Genomic DNA, 15378 nt, shown 5'->3' with positions numbered 1-15378 from the left:
TGGCTTGATTTTGCATTATTCCAACTTATTGAGTGAGACTGGATATAGAAAAATTATAGTCTCGCAACGACAGAAACTACTTGCTTTTATTTCTTATTTCTATATAAGTTGCTGCTTGCGTACCTGAATTCTTTTTTACCTATTACACACAAACCAATTGTCACTGTATAATTTGTGCCGTCTATTTGTATCATCATGTGTACCACTTTTCTAATAGAAATGGAAACCACATGCATGACGGGTCCTACCTCTATTACGAAGATGGAACAACTAGGTGATAAGTGTAACATTACTCTAAAATTTGCTATATGTTGCTGCTGCTGGCTTAATCAAACTTTTTAGCCAACCTAATTAAGCAAACTAATCACATAAGCCCTCAGGCTCAGGGGCATCCTGCAGGGGAAAATCCGATTTTACGACCACCCGCATCATACACCACCTGCAGCCTCTTCTGCTGAACGTTCCCAAATATCCCAAGGTCGTTGTCGTCGCTGTTCCCGGCACACGCCAGGCAAACTTGATCGACACTCGCCCAGTACAATATCCCCGTTACGTCCAAATCCAACGTCATCTCGCCCTCGAATGCAAACGCAATCTTCGGATACGTCACCGTTTCAACGTTGCTGAAGTCGTAGCAAGTGTCGAGAATAGAAAGCGCCGGAGCCGACACGTAGCTCTTCATCCCCTGCCGAAAACGCGTCCCGCAGTGCCGTGTACACCGTCGCCGGCAGGCCCGTAATCACTGTCCCGGAATTTATAATCGTCCACGAGGAGGAAAAAATTGTACGGGAAATAGGTAATGTTTTCCCGCCAACGTTGATCCCGACGACGTCGATGCCGTAAAACGACCCGCTTTAAGAAATGTCGGCGAGGGGCGTGAATTCCACGGCCTTGTAAGATTCGCTTCCTTTGCCGAAACTCTTGACGTTTTTGGTTTCAACTTGTTGTTATTTCTTATTAAACTGCTGCAACGGCAACAGTGTTTTATACACATTTTTACATACACGCATGCACACATACGCATGCAATAAACAACTGCAATACAGTGTGTTGTGCTTGCTGTCCATGATGCAGCAACTAGAGAAAAGTAAGCAGCAAACCATGTGGTGTCTAGCTGTCAAGGAATATACAACATTCCTTTTCACGTGCAATATTCCCTTCCATACTGTCACTGTCAGTCAATGTCAATACTCCCCCTCAAGCTGGATCAAGGGGGTTGATTGATCCAAGCTTGAACAATAACCGTTGAAACTGTGTAAAATCGAGAGCTTTCGTGAAAAGGTCCGCAAGTTGATCATGACTTCTAGTGTACACAGTTTCGATGACTTTGGATTGAACTTGAGTGCGGATGAAGTGGCAGTCAACTTCAATGTGTTTAGTTCGTTCATGGAAGACAGAATTGGATGCAATATGCATTGCAGCCTGGTTGTCACAGAATAAGGACATGGGTTCCGTGCTGGTGAAGCCAAGATCAAGAAGGAGACTCTTCAACCAGATGAGTTCAGAAGCTGTTGCTGCCATGGCCCGATATTCAGCTTCAGCACTGGACCGTGCAACCACTGTTTGTTTTTTACTTTTCCAGGTGACAAGGTTTCCACCTACAAAGGTACAAAAACCTGTGGTGGATTTTCGATCAAGGGAATTACCAGCCCAGTTAGCATCGGTATAGGCCAGAATGTTATTAGACTCATTTTTCTGCATGAGTATGCCTCTACCGATCGAACCCTTGAGATATCGGAGGATTCTCTTGACAATTTCCCAATGAACCAATGTAGGAGAATGCATAAACTGACTGATAAAGCTAACGGAGTAAGCAATATCAGGCCTTGTGATAGTGAGGTAAATGAGTTTCCCAACCATGCGTTGATACACATTAGGATTTGATAGGGGTTTACCTGGAGCATCCAATTGAAGTTTGCTAGCAAGTGGGGTGCGAGCAGGTTTGCAGTTGACCATATGTGCTTCTTTAAGAAGGTCAAGAACATACCTCCTTTGATTCAAGAATAAACCCTTGGAAGAGGTAGCCATCTCAATTCCCAGAAAATATTTCAAGGTTCCCAAGTCTTTAATGGCAAACTGTTGATGAAGCGACCTTTTAAGAGCCTCGAGTTCATCCATGTTGTCCCCCGTGATGATAAGGTCGTCAACATATATAAGAACTATGAGCTTCCCTTGGACACCACTTCGAACAAAGAGAGAGGAGTCAACATGACTCCTTTTGAACCCTGCCACTTCAATAACGGAGCTCAGTTTGGCGTACCAAGCTCGAGGAGACTGTTTAAGTCCATATATAGGATTATGAAGCTTGCAGACTTTGGTAGGTTCTTGTTCTTGAGGGTGTCCTGGAGGTAGCTTCATGTACACCTCTTCTTGAAGCTCACCGTGAAGAAATGCGTTTTTAACATCCATTTGAAACAAGGGCCAGTCGTGGTTGACTACTACTGATAACAACACCCTTACTGTGTTCATTTTGGCGACGGGAGCAAAAGTCTCCTTGTAATCAATACCGTAGGTTTGAGTGAACCCCCGTACAACCAATCGTGCCTTTTGTCTTTCAATGGTACCATTGGAATTGAATTTGGTCTTGTAAATCCATCTACTCCCTACGGCTTTCTTCCCTTTGGGAAGGTCTACCACACTCCAGGTTTGATTTTCGTTCAGTGCTTTGAGCTCATTATGCATGGCTTCTCTCCACACAGGCATACATACTGCTTCTTGAAAGTTTTTAGGCTCAACATTATTTGTCACCTGACTCAGGAAGGATGCATGAGATGCTGACAGTTTGTGATAAGTAAGAGCTTCAGAAATGGGATGCCTTACACTGTAAGTGATGTACTCTTGCAGCCGTAGGGGAGGATTGCGATCGCGAGTTGGGTTCCTTTTTGATGCTGCTACAATTGGTTGTGTGGCAACAACTGGTGCTGGGGCACGAGGTATATCTTCACTGACCATCTCATCAACTGGGGAATCACTTATAGGGTGGTATGGGGGGGTGTCTGTATGGATTTCAGCAAGAGTTGGTAGTGGAAAAATATCCATTAGACTCTCCCCCTGAGAACTATTTGGGGAGTGATTGTTGAAGAAAGGAACGAGTTCATCAAACCGTACATCCCTAGAAACAACCAGCTTCCCAGTGTGTGGGTTATAACATTTGTATCCCTTTTGAGAACTCGAGTACCCCATAAACACACACTTGATAGCTCGAGGTTCGAGTTTATCACGATGATTTGCTTGAACGTGAACATAACAAGTGCATCCAAAAATCCTGAAATGAGTTAAATCAGCAGTTCTTCCCTTCATAACTTCAAAAGGTGATTTGGAATTCAGGACACGAGTGGGAAGTCTGTTAATGATATAGGCTGCAGTGAGGAGTGCTTGGGACCAGAATCTCTTGGGAACTTGCATCTGAAACATAAGAGACCTAGTTTTCTCCAATAAATCCCTATTCTTGCGTTCGGCAACACCATTTTGTTGTGGTGTACCCACACAACTAGTTTGATGCAAGATACCATGACTGCTCAAATAGTTTGACAGATTATTGGAGGTATACTCGGTGCCATTATCTGACCGTAAGGTATATATTTTTTAGGAGAATTGGTTGGTTATTAGCTTATGAAAGTCTTGAAAAGCTGTAAAAAAATTCACTTTTAGACTTTAAGAGATATAACCAGGTAACCCTAGAGTAGTCATCTATGAATGTAACAAAATACTTGTACCCATCAAATGACTCAACACGGGTAGGTCCCCAAATATCTGAGTGTACAACTTCAAAGAGTTTACTGGTTCTAGATTTAGAGGGTACAAAAGGTAGCCTAGTGGCTTTTGACATTTGACAGATCTCACACTCATGTGTGTTGGTACAATAATTTGGAAATAATTTAGACATTACTGGTTCGGAGGGATGAGCGAGGCGTTGGTGCCAAAGTTGATGCTTCTGTACATGGCTTAGGGTGGCAATGGGTTCCTTAATTTGATTGAACTCCTTTGAGATGTAGTACAGACCATTTAAGAAAAAACCCTCACCAATCTTCTTCTGAGTGACTCGATCCTGAAACACAATTGTGTGAGGAGAAAAAATAGCAAGACAGTTCAAAGTATGTGTGATGTTTCCTATGGACAGGAGCTGAAATGGAAATGAGGGTACATATAGTGCCGTAGACTCTACATCACTCCCCATCAATTTAATTTTTCCTTTTCCTAGGACTGGTTCCCCTTTCCCATTCGCTACAGACACATGAGTAGGATTAGGTAATTTTTGAAACTCATGTAGACAAGCTTGGTTGTTGGTTATATGGTCAGTGGCACCTGAGTCTACAATCCAAAAATCGTGTGTGAGATTGAGAGCCGTGGAAAGTGCACAAATGATACCTGGGATATTGCCGGATGTAGTGGTGTTTGAATTTGCCAAAAAACCAGCAAATTTTCCAAGCATTTCTGTGGAATTTTCCGTGGTGACATTGTTACCCTCAGCGATATCACTCTTCTTTTGGAGAAAGGCGGCAAACTCATTGATCAGGGAGAAAGGGCTTGAGGTGAAGTTTGACATCTCTTTAGATTGGAAAGCTTTAGGCGTAAACCCTTTCCCATCCCTGATCATTTTTCCTTCCTTGTTAAACTTAGGTTTTAACTCAGGGTGTAAAATCCAGCATTTTTCCCGTACGTGCCCCTTGGTGTTGCAGTATGTGCATTTCCAGTCTGTTTTCTTTCCATTAAAAAACCTTTCACTAATGAAGTTGTGGTTACTTGTGAAAGCCCTAGCTTCTGGGCTAGACCGAGGCTCAACATGCATCACTTTCCTTCGAGTTTCCTCTCTTTGGACTGCATGACACACGTTGACGAACGATGGTAGCTCAGGAGTCATTAGTAAGTGGCTACGCAAGTCTTCATACTCAACTCCCAAGCTTGCCAATAGTTGGAACACTTTATCTTCATCAGCCATTTTCAAGAGTGCAGCGGATTCAGTGGTGTGTGGACGGTATAGATCAAGTTCATTCCACATAGATTTCATGCTTCCAAGATGCTGAATGAAAGTTTGATTACCTTGCTTAAGTCCAGCGAGGCTTTTCTTCAGTTCAAACACACGGGCATCATTGTGTTGACTGCCGTACATTTCCTTGATCGATTCCCATAAGATGTGTGAAGAATCTGAGTAGCTGAAGATCTCGGACAACTTGGGCTCCATCGAGTTAAGTATCCAGGACATAACAAGCTGGTCATTTGAGTGCCATGCATCAAAGTTAGCTGAGGAAGAATCTGGAGGCTTGATGGTTCCATTTACGTACCCTAGTTTCGATCTTCCTCCTAGGGCAAGAGATATAGCTCGTGACCATGGCAAGTAGTTGAACTCATTCAACAACACGGAGCACAGTCGTGGGTTGCTCTCCCCATGTATCATGTTGGCTGGTGTTAGGGTTGAGGAACTTGTAGCCTCAGAACTAGATGAGATATCTTCTGCCATCACAACAAATGATGAATAGAGGAAGAAGAACATGCTAGAAGGATAAACAACAGAGGCAGGACCCTATGGTTCCTGCTCTGATACCATCTTGACGTTTTTGGTTTCAACTTGTTGTTATTTCTTATTAAACTGCTGCAACGGCAGCAGTGTTTTATACACATTTTTACATACACGCATGCACACATACGCATGCAATAAACAACTGCAATACAGTGTGTTGTGCTTGCTGTCCATGATGCAGCAACTAGAGAAAAGTAAGCAGCAAACCATGTGGTGTCTAGCTGTCAAGGAATATACAACATTCCTTTTCACGTGCAATATTCCCTTCCATACTGTCACTGTCAGTCACTGTCAATAGAAACTGAGGTATCCGGTGCCGCTTGATGTGGAGGGAAGGCAGTAGGAGAAGAACCGTTTGTATTTCAAGGCGGATTGCTCGACGAAGGAGATTTTATTCCGGCCCAGACCGAGCAAACCGACGGTTTCACCGAAGTGGCCCTTGTTTCTCTGGCCGCACCCGAACAAAAACCCGTTAAAAACATCCGTCGACGGCAGGCTCAGCCGCTCTATCCAGAAATATCCGACGGAGTAGGACCGGTCTCCGTACTGAATGGTGTAGATGCAGGTGGAGGTGATGGAGCAGCGGGGGGTGTATCCTGTGGCTGACCTCAGCTGGGAACAAATGACAGAATTGCAGGAGACGTTGATGTATGAGGCGGAGGTTGCGGGGTCGAAAATGAGGGAGAGCTGCTTCTTGGGGGAGCGCAGGCCTACATTGACAATGTAATTGCCCGATCCCACTACTATTCCGGACTGGGCCGGGATGGTGGTGGCGGCGGATGGACGGAGTTTGCCAACAGTGGCTGTAGATAGTGATTTCTTGGTGTTGAACGGGAGTGGATTGAGTCGACTCGGGCTTGGTCCTGGTTGAGGATTTGGGCATGAGTTGGAGTTTTGGATTTGTTCTTGTTGATTCGAGAACATGGTCCGTGCTTGTGTACCACTTTTGGTACCGATGAAGATGATGACTCCTTGCTCTCATCACCTGAATTCAAATAGATGATTCACAATTAGTTACACAAAGTTCTTTTTGAGGAATTACTTTGAATTGTAATATAACAATTTCTACAAACTTTTTTAACAAAAGCATTTTTCAAAAGGGAAAAAAAAAAAAAAAAAAAAAAAACACGCTTATGAGCGGAAATACTTCAACAAGGTAACATTTTCTTAAGGTCCCTTTTCATTGAATATGAAAACCCAATTTATTTAGGTGTGTGATATCTACACCTCTCTTTTTACTTCTCATACACCTCTCATCAATTTCTGTCATTTGATATTTTTCAATTCATTTGGTCCGAATGTCAAAAATTAAGAAGGTGTGTGAGAAGTAAACAGGGGTGTGTGGATAACACACCCCTTTATTTATGTCTTTAGTGCGTAACATTTGCTTATAACGGGTGGCGTTTGTGAAACATTCATCTATCTAGTCTCTATACTCTTTGCATTATTTCGTAAATGACGGCACCATGCATCAATATTGAGTTTAAATCTTCTGCACTCAAAACTCTATTTGGCTTCTCTGTGACCCAGAAGACCGTCTTTGTTGTACCTGCTTAAGTGGTCATGAATAACCAAAGAACATGCATGGTTTGTGGATATATTAATTGGTTTACCACCAAAAGAAAAAGAAAAAAAAGTTTTTATATCTTATGATTTCATGTTTCTGTTGAGTACATTGTCGAATTTAGTTAACTAATTGTATCATGTCTGTTCATTGCGTAATGTTTAATTGCTTTTTTTGCATACAGGAGTTTAGTTATATATTCATATATATTCATATATATATATATATATCCTTAAGCAATAAATAAGTTTTAAATAAATGAAATAGTCACGTGATGGGATAAGTATATGTAGAAATGTGAGGTGGGAGGTGTGAGGTGTGAAGCCAAGTTTCTCTTGTGACCAATAATATTGTATGGACATGATTCATATGTTTAATATGCTATTTAAACATACAAAATTGACATAGTTACTCGTAATCTCTAATAGAACTGAGTCTTACCATTATATACGAGCTCACCTGAGAATATATAAACAAATATGTCAATTTTACTCTTCTACACACACACACACACATATGTGTGTGTGTGTGTCAATTTTACATGTACTATTCCAATTACTCCATGAATGCATGTGGATGCAAATTTCTTCCTCCATGATCTTGAACAAAATTATACCTACAAAACAAATAACACCTTAGGTCAAGGCCAAGTGTCTCACACGCCCACGATGAAGGGGGGGCTTTAGCCGAAGAACTTCCGATGCTAAGGTTAGAATTTTGAGAGAAAAGTGTTTGGAGAATTTAGAGAGTTTAACAAGAGAATTGGAATTGGGTTTTGGAGAGAATGAGAGGGCTTTAATAAGGGTGTGGGCGGCCTCATTGGGTGAGAGAGGACCGGCCACTTGGCTCTCTTTGTAGGCTAGGTTCTTGATTTGTGTTTAATTGGGCATAATTGAATAATTAACCAATTAATTAGCCAATTAATAGAATAATTGCATAATTGATTAGCTAATTAGTATAATAAAAAGGGAAAGATTTGGGAGTTACCTTGTGGAAAGGATTTGATGAGGATGGATAAAATAGGTTTTGAATTGTTACCTATTTTGGGCACTTTTGACTTGGTTGAGGGATGATTGCCCGCTGCTCACACGTAGGAATCCCGATGTGCCTCAAGGGTATTCTTGTCCTTTTCATCCAAAGATTCACGTGTCACATTGTGATTATTTTTGGCTCCACAATGCAGGTGTAAAATCAAGCATAGTACGATGCATTAAGATTGAAGAGACAACATGCATGCATGGATAAATATATGGATAGGTAGAGAGACATGGATGGAGCTACTGAAGGCTCATTGGGGCAGATGCCCCCACTCGAATAATTCGTTTGTTAAGTTGCAGACTACATTTATATAATACACACGCGTTATTTTTAAATAAAATTTATGCATCTAATATCTAACATACATTCATAATACATATACTCCATACAAAATATTATATAAGCAAAAGTATTCTTGTTCTGTCATTCAAACCGAAAAACCCCTCTCTCGCCTACCATGTATTAATATTTTTTCTCATCACTTTGCCACTTTCCACTACTACATTAAATTTTTTGTAACATTGGAATGGTGATACCTCATCATTTGAAGTCATCCATGTTACCGTATTGGGTGTAAGCCATACTATAATAAAGTTTTCTTAGTTGTTCTTCGGGTTGTCCCCTCTAAAAGAAATTTCTAGCTTCGTCCTTGTAAAGAGACACGTATGTATGCACAATATATAAAGGGTTTGAAATTTAATTAAGTTATATGGGATTGACCTTTGGTGGAGGGAATGCAGGTTGCAGCTGGTAGAAGAGATTTCACTTCAACAGTGTGAAGATGGGTTTTGTTTTCTCCTTCAGCCAACGAACAGAGAATTAGGCATAGAAATGCAGAGAAACCAGTACAAAACCTAAGGAATATTAGCATCTAGAAATGTGAGTTGCCATGGATATTAGTTATAAGAACCCCAAAATTAGTATGCTACTTCGTGAATGCAAGCATACGGTCTCTTCCTTATATACTGACTGGAAGACAGGGATGGCAATTTACTGCGGATCTTGGGTTAATTTACATAATTTCCTCTCTGTTTAATTTTTTGATTATGATAGGAGAAAAACTTGTGTGGAGCTTGGCATGCCATTGGACTTTGATAAGTGGCACTACAATCCACTCAAAAATCACCACGTGACAAGTCTTAAATATAATTTTTTTCTCATTCTTTTATATTTAAAATTCTCATAAACTAATGAACATGCATCAATTTAATGGCTTATATTTTGTTCACCCCCCCCCCCCCCCCCCCCGCCCGCCCCCCTCTTTGCCCAAATATTCCCTCCAGTTTATGTTGCAGGGCATGCCCGCCTTCTTTAACTTCCCAAACAATCTCATTGTGTAATATTATTTGATTTATCTCTTCGAATATGCTCTTTACGAAGACTGAACCCTTTCCTCATAGCATAAGCATTGCGTACTTGAAAGGCTTCACTGTCAAAATTCACCACCATTCTAATTTTTACATCTTAAAACTTCATTGTCTTAACAGCAACCTACCAATTAAAGAAAAAAAAAATGACTACCACATTAATAAAATACTCATAGTAAAGAATGGAAAAAACTATTGTATAAATATGTGGGTAATTCGTATTAACATATTAACCATAACATTGATTAACATTTGAGCCCAAATATTAGATTAACATGTTAACGAAAACAAATAAAAAATTAGGCTAACCCTAATACACCTATATATATGGGTTATTCATGTCAAGTTCACATGATCAAATCAAGGATTGTATAAATAACGAAAAAACTTAAAGATTATTGATTGATTTCCATGACAAAAGTTGGAGAAAGTGATTTTGTTTAGGGTACATAATTTTTTCTGAAGAACAGTGAGAGAAAAAAGTCGAAGAGACAAAGAAGTGGGAGAGAGAAGAAAGTGAAAGAGTCCCGCAACATAAATTGGAGGGAATATTTGGGATGGATAATCGTATCTTGCCATTAATTGTCCATTTTTTAAAAAAAAAAAAAAAAGAAAGAAAACAAAAAAAATATCCATTAGATTGATGTATATTAATTAGTGAGAAATATAATTATGAGAATCCTAAATATAAAAGAATGGGAAAAAAAAAATTACATTTAAGACTTGTTACGTGGCGATTTTTTGGTGGCTTGTAGTACTACTTAGCAAAGTCCAGTGATAAGCCAAGCCCCACACAAGTTTTTCTCTTACGATAGATTGATCAAGTGGTACTTACTTACCCACCATCGTCCTCAACACGTTCGGTACACTCTAACCCTTTGTTTTCTTTTTCATCAAGGCCCACTCGGCCTTAACATTAATTCGGTAATTTCCTTGCATTCCCTCAAAGGAATATATATATATATATATATATATATATATATATATATATATATATATAAAAGAACATTACTCGAGTTCATCCAATGTGATTGAAGAAAAACATTTATTTTCTTAATTACGATTAAATAAAATAAAATAGAATACACCTAAACTTTTGCAAACTCACAAAAAGTTATAATTTTTTGGCTTTTTAGTCAAAATAGTCACTAAGATTTGCATAATACATCACTTTGGTCCCTGAGATTGTCCACCATTCATTATTTTGGTTCTTCCGTTAACAACTCTATTAAGTGTCTCAGAGCTCTTGGCTGGAAATTTGAGCAATTTTTAAAGCTTCGTAACTCAATCGTTTCTTAACCAAATTTGACCCATACTATATCAAAATGAAGATAGGAAAGTGTAGAACAAGATTATACCTATTTAGAAGCCTAATGGTTGCTGTAAATGGCCGGAAAATAGCCTGAAAGGTGAATGGTCCGCGGAAAAACTGGAAAACTTGCTGGAAACTGGGTAAACTTTCAACGTTCATAACTTCTTCAATACTTAACAAAATCAAGTGATTCAAAAATCAAAATCATACTTCTCAATGAGATGAAGAGAATGGTATCCTTTTCAATGGCTAATTCGCTGTGGTTTGACCAGAAAAGGGCTTGAAAGTGGCTAACTTGAGACCAAGACATCCACTTTCGAGCCGTTTTCCGGCCAAACCATGGTAATTTATCCATCTAAAAGGTACCATTCTCTTTGTCTTGTTGAGCAGTATGATTTTTGTTTTTGAATCACTCGATTTCGTTGAGTATTGAAGAAGTTATGAATGTTTAAAATTTACCCAGTTTCCGGCGAGTTTTCCAGTTTTCCCGCGGGCCAGTCACCTTTCAGGCTAGCTATAAAATTATTTTACACTTTCCTATCTTTATTTTGATATATTATGGGTCGAATTTGGTTAAGAAACGATTGAGTTACGAAGCTTTAAAAATTGTCCACTTAACAGAGTTTTTAACGGAATGACCAAAATAATGGATGGTGGACAATCTCAGGGACCATTTGTATTGATTTTCAATCTCAGGGACCAAAGTGATGTGTTATGCAAATCTCAGGGACTGTTTTGGCTAAAAAGTCTAATTTTTTTTTTGTTTTGTCAAACGATAGATTTTGTTAGATTAGCCATTGATAATGTTTGAACCCACGTCGTCATGCAATGGGTCAACACATTTCCACCACTGTGGTACATGGTCACTTGCCATAAAAAGTTATAATTGAATACCATAAGATTGTCATAGACTTTTTAAAAGTTACAATAAGTCTTTATTCATACATGGTGACTTTAATTTGTTGACTCCTTTAAAGTTTATGTCGGAACCAAATCTACGCTACTCGCTTAATGAACTCCGAAGTTAAGTGAATTGGCGCGAGAGCAATTGCAGGATGGGTGACCCACTGGGAAGTTCTCATGTGAGTTTCTAGAAACAAAATCGTGAAGGCGTGGTCAGGGCCCAAAATGGACAATATTGCGCTACGGCGGAGCAGGCCTATGATGTGGTCGAGCCCGGGTCGGGATGTGACAATTTGGTATCAGAGCCAATCCATGGCCGGAAGTGTGCCGACGAGGACATCGAGCCCCTAAGTGGGGTGGATTGTAAGATCCCACATCGCCTAGGGGTGAGGATCCTGTAAGCTTTATATTTATATTCTCATCTCTACCTACCATGAGGCCTTTTTGGAGCTCACTGGCTTCGAGTTCCGTAATCACATCCCGACCCGGGCCCTTACCATATCCCGGGCTCGACTCTATCGTAGCATGATATTGTCCACTTTAGGCCCTGACCACACCTTCACGGTTTTGTTTCTGGGAATTCACACAAGAACTTCCCAACAGGTCACCCATCATAGGATTGCTCTCACGTTCTACTCACTTAACTTTGGAGTTCCGATGGAACCCGAAGTCAGTGAGCTCCCAAAAAGCCTCGTGCTATAAGAGGTGGGCATGTACATATAAGGCATAGAGGATTATCTCCCCTGAGTGATGTAGGATCTTATAATCCACCTCCCTTAGGGGCTAGACGTCCTTATTAGCACACTTCTTGCCAAGGATTGACTCTGATACCAAATTGTCACATCCCGGCTTAGGCCCCCACCACATCTCGAGCTCGACTCCACCGTAGCACGATATTGTCCGCTTTGGGCCCCACCACACCCTCACATTCCGTAGTCACATCCCGATCCGGGCCCCTACCATATCCTGGGCTCGACTCTATCGTAGCACGATATTGTCTGCTTTGGACCCTGACCACGCCTTCACGGTTTTGTTTCTGGGAACTCACACGAGAACTTCCCAATGGGTCACCCATCATAGGATTGCTCTCACGCTCTACTCGCTTAACTTTGGAGTTCCGATAGAACCCGAAGCCAGTGAGCTCCCAAAAAGCCTCGTGCTATAGGAGGTGGGCATGTACATATAAGGCATAAAGGATTCTTTCCCTTGGGCGATGTAGGATCTTATAATCCACCCCCTTAGGGGCTCGACGTCCTTATCAGCACACTTCCTGCCAAGGATTGACTCTGATACCAAATTGTCATATCCCAGCTTGGGCCCCCACCATATCCCGAGCTCGACTCCACTGTAACACGATATTGTCCGCTTTGGGCCCCACCACGCCCTCATAGTTTTGTTTCTGGGAACTCACGCAAACAGAACTTCCCAGTGGGTCACCCATCCTCGGAATGCTCTGGCCCTTTTCTCGCTTAACTTCGGAGTTCTTATGAAACTTGAAGCCAGTGAGCTCCCAAAAGGCCTTATGCTATATGGAGGTGGGCATGTACATATAAGGCATAGATGATCCACTTCCCTCAGCGATATGAGATCTAAAAATCCATCTTCCTTAGGGGCCCGACGTCCTCGTCGACACAATTTCGACCAGGGATTAGCTCTGATACCAAATTGTCACATGCCGGCCTGGGCCCCCACCATATCCCAGGCTCGACTCCACCGTAGCACGATATTGTCCGCTTTGGGCCCCGACCACGCCCTCACGATTTTGTTTATGAGAAGTTCTGCTAGCATGAGTTCCCAGAAACAAAACCTTGAGGGCGTGGTCGGGGCCCAAAGCGGACAATATCGTGCCAGGTGGAGTCGAGCCTGGGATGTGGTGGGGGCCCAAGCCGGGATGTGACTATTGTAAGATCCCACATCGCCCAGGGATGAGGATCATGTAAGCATTATATGTTTTTTCCCATCTCTACCTAGCACAAGGCCCTTTGGGAGCTTACTGGCTTCAGGTTCTGTAGAAACTCCAAAGTTAATCGAGTTCGCGCGAGAGCAATCCCAAGATGGGTGACCCACTGGGAAGTTTTCATGTGAGTTCCCATAAATAAAACCGTGATGACGTGGTCGGGGCCCAAAGCGGACAATATCGTGCTACGGCGGAGTCGAGCTCGGGGACCTAGGCCAGGATGTGACACTGATGGGCAAGGGAGAGAGACTTTTTAAGGATAGAATCCTCGTTCTAAGTCAAGAGAATCCTAGAGGATATCTAGAAGTAGATATTGTAGTTGTGATTACTTGTGGTGCACGCCAATTCCTAGGTTTGCAAGGACTCTAAGACTTATAAGGATTTGATTGTGTCCATATGTGGATTAGATCGCGTACCTTGCAGAACAAGCATGGTCGTTCCAGCAGAGTTGCTCGGGCTTGGCTTATTGCCCCAGAACATGGTAAAGGTGGCACCACTGCTTTGTCTGGTCCACAGAGCTGGTGAGTCCATGATGGGACTTTCAAGGTAGCGATATTCGGATCAGCCTTACTCCGACCTTAGAAAATCATGGTCCCACAATTTATATATTTTTTTGTCAAACCTTAAAAGATATCGAATTTGAGAATTAAGCAAAGTCCATTAAACTCCATATGTAATACACCTCCGAATTGTACAAAACTGTCAATTTGTTTAAAACATATAAATTATTAAAAGGTATTCTAATTTAACAGATATTTTACAGATAATTTTTATATTGTAATTTCGCAAATAAAATGTTCTAGATACAATAATATACATGAAATGATGAGAGTTAATCACAACGGCAATGGACAAGCCAGTGTACACAGTAGTAGTGCACTAGTTATCTCAGTGCACTTGGAAATTTTGCATATAACCAAAGTCAATGTCAAATTTCCAAAGTGCATTGATCACATATATGAATTTTCTTTGGGATATCCTCACGCGTAGTTCCAACTTCCACATATAAGGGCATCCATGAGTCGTCCACTTATTCTACCATGATTAAGATTTTTTACAATTGTTGAATGCAACAAGAAAAGTCTGAACTTAATTACGAATATATTTACTCACTTTGGGAGTACTTTAAGAAAGTGTCATCCACATCAGCACGCAGAAGTATTAACACTTAAACAATCTACGGTATTGTTACAAAATTTCTATGTTTAATGATTATTTTCACTATTTTGATATCCCGTTAATTTTGGATCGATATGCTGTTAATGTGATCAACATTTCTTTAAAGAAATACAGGGACATAAAACCTACTCTAATAATAAAATATGAAAGAATGGAAGGAGGGGGGGGAGGAAGAAATAAATCTGACTCTCATGAAAGAAAAAATAAAAATACAAGAAAAATAGGAAGGAAGACATAAATTTGACCCTTCTCGAAAACAAAAGAAAAATACAAAAAAGGGATATAGAGCTTTAACTCTAAACAATTTCCAAAATTAATAGAAGTTAACAAATGTTTTAGTTTTGACTAGGGAGTGGATCGAGTTGACTAGGTCTTGGTCTTGATTTTGTATTTGACCATGAGAGTTTTCTTTTTAATTTTATTTTTTTAGCAAACGATATTATTTAGGGGTGAGCTTAGTCTTACAATGGGTTAGTAATAATGTGGTTCAAATTTGCCATTGGCGAGAATCTAATCTAAGATATCTCACTTACGAGTGGA

The 15378-nt window shown here is 40.7% G+C and overlaps 1 pseudogene; it reads right to left on the bottom strand.

The window, feature by feature from the left end:
* Positions 1-294: 294 nt before the first annotated feature.
* LOC137718096 (aspartyl protease family protein At5g10770-like) lies at positions 295-14190 on the bottom strand (annotated as a pseudogene).
* Between the last annotated feature and the right edge of the window lie 1188 nt (positions 14191-15378).

The sequence above is a fragment of the Pyrus communis genome, chromosome 8 (genome assembly GCF_041283825.1).
Source record: "Pyrus communis isolate YQ-2024b chromosome 8, ASM4128382v1, whole genome shotgun sequence".
NCBI classification, from domain to species: domain Eukaryota; kingdom Viridiplantae; phylum Streptophyta; class Magnoliopsida; order Rosales; family Rosaceae; genus Pyrus; species Pyrus communis.
This window is presented reverse-complemented; position numbering and strand designations above follow the sequence as displayed.